The sequence below is a fragment of the Camelus ferus genome, chromosome 19, assembly GCF_009834535.1.
Source record: "Camelus ferus isolate YT-003-E chromosome 19, BCGSAC_Cfer_1.0, whole genome shotgun sequence".
NCBI lineage: Eukaryota > Metazoa > Chordata > Mammalia > Artiodactyla > Camelidae > Camelus > Camelus ferus.
Window position 1 is genome coordinate 9,520,605 of NC_045714.1, and position 6,800 is coordinate 9,527,404.

General features: G+C 47.6%; 1 long non-coding RNA gene across 1 annotated transcript; it reads left to right on the forward strand.

The window, feature by feature from the left end:
- Nucleotides 1-5,089: 5,089 nt before the first annotated feature.
- LOC116657851 lies at nucleotides 5,090-6,353 on the forward strand. Its single transcript, XR_004313000.1, has 2 exons — nucleotides 5,090-5,869; nucleotides 5,902-6,353. It is a non-coding gene; the product is annotated as an uncharacterized LOC116657851 (long non-coding RNA).
- Nucleotides 6,354-6,800: the final 447 nt, after the last annotated feature.

The following is a 6,800-nucleotide window of genomic DNA, read 5'->3' on the forward strand; positions in this document are numbered from 1 at the left end:
ATTAGTTTTGATATGACCTTGAGCTATGCATCCACTTATCATGCAGGGAGTGGTAGTGGATGTTCTAAGAAAAACAGGATTAAGGAGGCGAGCTTGAGAGTGGCGGTCAGATTTCTGAGACGGCCACAACGAGCCCCAAATCCTGGGACTCACACTCTTGTAGAGTCACCTGCTCTTGAGTGTAGGGAACCCTTGACTTGTGTTTAACTATAGGATACAGCGCAGGTGATTGGAAATCACTTCTGTGATTAGGTTACAAAAGATAGCAATTTTCCTTTTGCTAACAGTCTCTCTTTCTTGCTGGCATTAATGAAGCCAGCTGCCACGACAGAGAAGCCCCCAGGGCAAGGAACTGAGGGTGACCTCCAGCCAACATCCAGAATGAATGTCATGAGCTCAGCCCAACAACCCACGAGGAACTGAGTCCTGCCAGTAGGCACTGAGGGAGCGTGGAAGTGGGACCTTCCCCCGTTGAGACTTCAGATGTAACCCAGCCCGGGCTGACACCTTGATCGACACTTTGAGAGAGATCCTGAGCCAGAGAAGCCAGCCCAGGCTGCCAGCCCCACAGAAACAACGCGGGGCTACAGGTGTGCTGTTCAGAGGCAGTTCTGACGTATTTTAAGATACAGGTATACAAAACCCAAAACTGGAAGTTATCTTTTTCTCAAAAAAGGGATAATTATCAGCGGTTAAAGTGTTATAGCCACAGTAACCCCAAAGTGAGCCTTTAATTTTTTTCAGAAAGATTGAAAAATAATTTAAAAGAGTGCCAACGTTCTTGAATACAATTTGTTTAATATCACATCCTCTTCTCATCTAAGATGATTTCAGACTCATGTTCTCCCCTTTGATTACAGAGATACAGCTCAACAACTTCACTGTACAGATGGGAAAACAGTGACTGAAAGGGAATGAGAACCTGGTCCAAGTTCTAAGACAGAATAGCCACTTCTGAGGAGGTGTTTTCTCATCAGTACCCTGAGAACCATCACCTAGAGGAAGCAAGGGGCTTGCGGGATGGTGCTGTACTGTCAAGGCAGAAATCACTGCAAGGGGAAGGCAGGCGCGTTACCAAGCAGGTCACAGAAGGTCGGAGCAAGTAGGAGGAGGAGCTGAGATCATCGAATCCTCTCATTTCACGAGTCTCAGAACCCAAGGGAAAATGGCGTCCCGGAATCTAAGAGTTAAGCTGTAACATGGAGCCCCAGGCTATATTTCTGCCAGCTCTTGCCACCTCCTGAATGATAACGTGAGAATAATTTGCAAGTCTGCTGTCTATGCTGTTCCAGCAAGTCCTTCTGCTACACCCAAGCTTATTGAAGCCTGGCCTAGGTTCCCTGGATCCTAGGTCACCAGGGTGATTGTTAAAAGTACAGAATCCTAGGAGGCAGAGTCCTTCCACCTGCATTTTTAACAAGGCTGTCTCTGATGCGTCCTCAAACTTGACAACCATTCCCCAAAACATAGCTGAGTGCCTTATTCTTTCCTCCATTAACTGTTTTCTGAGGCTTTGGGGTGCCGTGAGCCGCGCTAAGCACGGTGGCAAACACTGGCATGTAAGCAACACCTTCCAGCACCGCAGTACATTTTCTGGGCTTAGACTGTAAATGCATCATCTGCCAAGAGACTGAATTCTTCAAGGCTTGGGGGGTGGGGTGGGAATGAAGTGTGCGTATGCGTGTGCGTACCAGCACACAAAAGTTATTTCACAACTGTTTTGGTCACAAGTCACAAAATTCTAACAGGGGCGGAATTTACTGTAAGGGCTGCTGGATACTTTCAGACCCAAGGCAGGAAATCGCCCGGTTCCCCGAGACGTCTCGAGTGAGGGGCTCAGCTGCAGGGAAGACTTTCCTGTCTTTGTTTATCTAGGTCTTTCTATCTTTCTGTGGGACCTGCTTCCTCCCGCTCTCCCTTCCTCTCCCTCTCTTTCTCTGCAAGGTGAATTTCCATACTTCTCTGGTCTGCAAGGAACCAGAAACTTCCCATTCATTCCACTTACAGCCCCCACCCTACCCCACCCCGCCACACACACAGAACTGAACTCTCTCCTGCTCCTGGTCCTCAGGATTTGCTGTGCCCTGCCTGGAAAGCATTTCACCTGACAGCATCGTTCTCCCTCCTTATAACTCAGCTCAAACACCAACTCCTACAAGAGGACTTCCCGAGCTAATACTTGCTGGGCACTTGCCATACGCGATTGTGGCTCACAGAATCCCTGAACATTCGACAACTGACTCCCATCCATTGCTTATTTACTCCAAATCTGAAAGTATTGTGTTTACCTCTTAGTTTACCATGTCATTTCTGTCTAATCACTTACAACGGGAGCTCCGTGCGGCTGTGCGCCAGGGCCAGCTCACATGGGCTCATGACAGCCAACTGTCAAATAACCAGGAATTTAGGGAGCCGGTTGTTAAACGGTTGGTAGCTTGAAATTGGTCATGGCAAGAATAGTTACATGATGGAAATTAACAAATGCAACAAACCAGGACTTTAAAATTTTTTCCCGCCAGTTGGTTCCCCAGCACATCACAGGTTTCATGAAAGCAGAGATTTCTTTCCTGTTGCACTGTTGACACCTAGATACCTTCACCACTGAATGTGTGTTGAAGTAACAGACGCGTGACTTATTAGACAATTTCTTGTTTTTGTCCCAAATCCAAAATTCTTGGAAAATGATTCACTTGCCCAGCCAGAACAAGGTCCTCATGCCTGAGCAATGAACCAAAGGTAGCAGCAGCATGTGGTAACGAGGAGCTGGTCTACTGACCGTTAGCTGTGTTCGTGGGGGGAGGTACCATTTCCAGAAAAGGCACTGAGTAAACAAACCACAACAAGAAAAAAAAAGTTCGTTACATTCATCTCTCCCACTAGACTAGGATTTTCTTGAGGCCGAGGTGATGTCATTCAACTCCGAAGCCCCTCTGCTCACCCGCACACTTTACTTTAGCAAAGAATGAATGAGATTTATTTGGATTAAAATGTAACTGTATTTTCTCTTTATGGGGTTTTATACCAGTAAACCAGGGACACAAATAAATTCAGAAAATTATTCAAAGGCTTTCCAACTGACCGGCAAAGTCTTCAGTAAAAATGACTTGTGGATTCGGGGAAGGCGGCCGGGGCTCCACTTGAAATCCTTCTTCTAAAGCTCATTTGCTTTATTCAAGGAGACCAACAGAAGGAGTGGGTCCAGGGACACTGCTGTTGCCTAAATCATTAGGAGAACATCTCAGGCCAAATCGGATAAACACGCCTGGGAAACTCCTCTCCGTGTTAGCAAATCACACAGCGCCTGCTCTAACGAAAAGAGCGAGCCATTTTTGATGAATAACCCTACTTTAATTCAGCTTTGTCCAAATGTGCAGTAGGAACAAGGGGGGTGCGGTGTTCTTTTCCTGAGGTGAGAGATTCCGGATAGTGGTTAAAACCCCAATCTCTCTTTCTTTCAAGGAATATCATCAAAGCGCTGTCTCTAAGTAGCTGCTTCACTGACAGATGGAACACATTATCTGCCTTTTTCTCCCCAAAAAAGGCTTTCAAGCAAGTGCTCTTGGTAAAACAATCTTGGCAGAGTTTTGGAGGGAAGAGTGATGCTGGAGCATAAAACAGTCTGAAATTAAGCAGCTGCACCACGTTCACAGTCGCCCTTTCAGCCCGGCACAAGCTCACGGCTAACTGAGTTAAGGTAACTTTTCTCCACCTCGTCCCACTGATCGCACTCCAGGCTTGGTCTGTAAGCAGGCTTCTTCTGCGGATTGCGGTCTGCTGGAAAAATGTGTTCACATAAAGGTATTTGAAAGTTTTCTCTTCCACGGCCCCAGAGCAAGCTGAAGCACTTCAAAGCCATGACAACAATCTCAGAAGGACAGCACTCTGAAATTTTCCTGCAATAAAGCACCTGCTTAAGACAGAAGGCCAGGTGGGCGCGACCTGTGGACCCCCCGCCACCTCTCAGGTCCCTGCAGATTAGCCATCTCCCTTGCAGTCCTGAGGCAGTAAGGACTTGTCTCTAACTGTGTTTTCTGGCACGTATCTGATAGTCTGGGGTCATTTTTGGAGGATGCTATAAATTTCAACTCAGAGAGAGAAAAAGAGAATCACTGTGTTCAATTATCAGTCAAGTCTGGTGAGGGACAGCAAGGTTGAGCTCTAAATAAAGCCTTTCAAACCCAGTCCAGAATCGAATGCAAAAATAGTGACGCCCAAAAGTTACATTCTCTTAGAACTCCATTAGACAAAGGAGACTGTCTTCAGGTCAGGAACTGGCCGCGCTAGTCAATTTTGTTTTCCACTCCTCGTGTTTCTTATCCTTTTATTGTTCCAATAAAGACAGAAGCCAGCCAAGGGAAACCTCAGCCAATTAGAGCTGCTACTTCACCTGGGGGGCGAGGATGCCACGCCCACACCTGGAGAGATGGTGTGAAGGTTGGAGAGGCTCCCTTTTGGTCACCGGAGTCATCCTGGGCTTTGTCCTTGGGCCACATCCACCCCAGGCCACCCTAACTGAATTACACTTTCCCCTGGGACGGGAATCAGCCAAAGAGTGTTTTCATAACAGACCTCATCCCTGGCTACACGTTTAGAATTGCCTGGCGAGGTTAAAGAATTGCCAAGACTGGGCTCCGATCCCAGGAACTTCTACTCAGTTGGTCTGGGGTTGGACACAGGCATCAGTGATTTTTTTAAATGCTGCAGAGCAAGTGGTTTCAAGAGTATCAGAGCAGGAAGACCACGCAGGCTTGCTGGGCTCACGGACACACCCGCCAGACACACCGAAGGGACACGTGTAACCACGCCTGCCAGCACTAGATTGGGGTGCATTTCCTAAGACTGAGATAAGAGATTCCAACTCACTCAGAAACCAAGCCTGGGACATGTTCAGTTGAGGCTTGAAGACGTGGTCACTGACGTGAACACAGGCCCAACCACGTAAATGAGCGAAGAGGCCCCAGGGGGTTGGGGGGCGGGGCCATGGTGAACGCAGACACCAAAACGGCCACACGAGCCCCAGCTCCAGACAGCGGTGCCGGGAAGAAATCTGCAAGATTGTCCAGTTTTTCAGGAAAAGCTGGTAAGTGGATTTCTCTATGAAATCTCTCGTTTTTTCAATATTGGTCCTTTTTCCTTTTAAACACGGGTCAGGCTAAAAGAAACGTCCCTCTGGTTCCTGTCATTTGTGGGACATCTCCTGGCCCACAGACCTCCTGGGTGCCGTCATCTAAACTACTCCTGGAAAGCTTTCCTCAATGTCCCTTTCTCAGGCATCTGCTGCAAACACAAAACTTTAACGTGCTGCCTAAAATTCCTGCAATTAGACATGCATTTGGATGCAGTAAAAACTTTCTAGTGTGAAAGTCCTCTCTTACCTCAGAGTCAATTAGTTCTCTGCACCACGCACCGAGGGGAAGAGAGTGATGTGGGATAACGATAATAATAAAGGATGGGTTATTCTGCCACCTGCAGCGTCATGAGAAGGGGGAAGTTGCTCAGAGGCACTGGGAAGCCGGGGCCGGCAGGGCAATTGGGTACCAGGTACCAGGTACCTGAAGACAGTGGCCAATAAAGTAAGAGAGAAATAATAATGACACTAGGCTACAGAAATAAACAAACACATCCCTGTCGCCCTGGAACTTATATCTTCAAAAAAGGAGACAGACAATAAACAAATAAATATATAATATGTCAAATCAAGCAAGTGTCACGGGATGTGCCGGGCATGGAGGCTCACAGGGCCCCACGAGTCACTGCACTGGCCCTAATCCTGAGTGAGACAAGCAGGTGTTGCAGGCTTTGCAACTGAGGAATCACGTGATTGGACATATTTTAAAAGGATCGCTCTGCTTTGCTGTGTTGAGGATACGTGGAGGAAGTGGAGGCCCAGCTGGGAGGAAGCTGGGGGGCCAGTGGAGGAAGCCGGAAGCCCAGCTGGGAGGAGGGTGTAATCCAAGCAGCAGAGAATGTCTCCAAAACCAAATGAGATTTCTGCTGGCAGGACACTGGGAAATGCAGATCAGGGAGGTAAAAACAACAGATGCCTGACACCCGGGCTCACCCATCTTCCATTGAACTGGACAATTAACGCCTGCCTCCAGCCACTTCCTGAAGCAAAGAGCGGAAAGGACCATTACGTTCTCCACCAGTCCCATCTTAAGGGAGAGAGGTTATCCTCCAGTCTGTGTTCCAAGGGTCCAAGGGTTGTGGAAGTCAGGATAGTAAAAAAAAAAAAAAAAAAAGATGGCTTTTACTCTGTTAACAGCCAGCAAATGTTTGAGTTATGGGTAACAATTAAGTCCTAATTGGCCATAATGTAAACCTCTTCTGAAGAGATGTGGTAAATATTGAAACAAACGAGCTGCTATTTTTCAGACCTGGATGGCAGTCAGTCAAAATGAAAAGCTAATTTCAGCCTTGGAGGCAAACTCTGTATTTTAATCAAGTGTGACAGAGTGGGGACAATAAATTGGCATTTAAGGTGAGAGGCTATTTACCTCCCTGCTACAATGCATGTGAGAAGTTGCACTGCCCCTCTGCAAAATGAAAGCAAGCTATGGCTTTGATTCAGAGCATCAGGAAACATCTGGGGAACTGGCCAGAGGCAGAAGTTCAAAGACAGCTGAGAGCTGACGGCAAATGACCCGCCGTCCCAGATGTCCCAAGCTGTGAGGACACCTCGTGCTGTTCGGTTATCCTCCCAATAGCTGGACAGACGTTTACACTGTGAACCGTAAAAATAAAAGTGTGTGCGTGTGTGCGTGTGTGCGCCGTGGTGCTCCTTCACCATACTGCAGCCC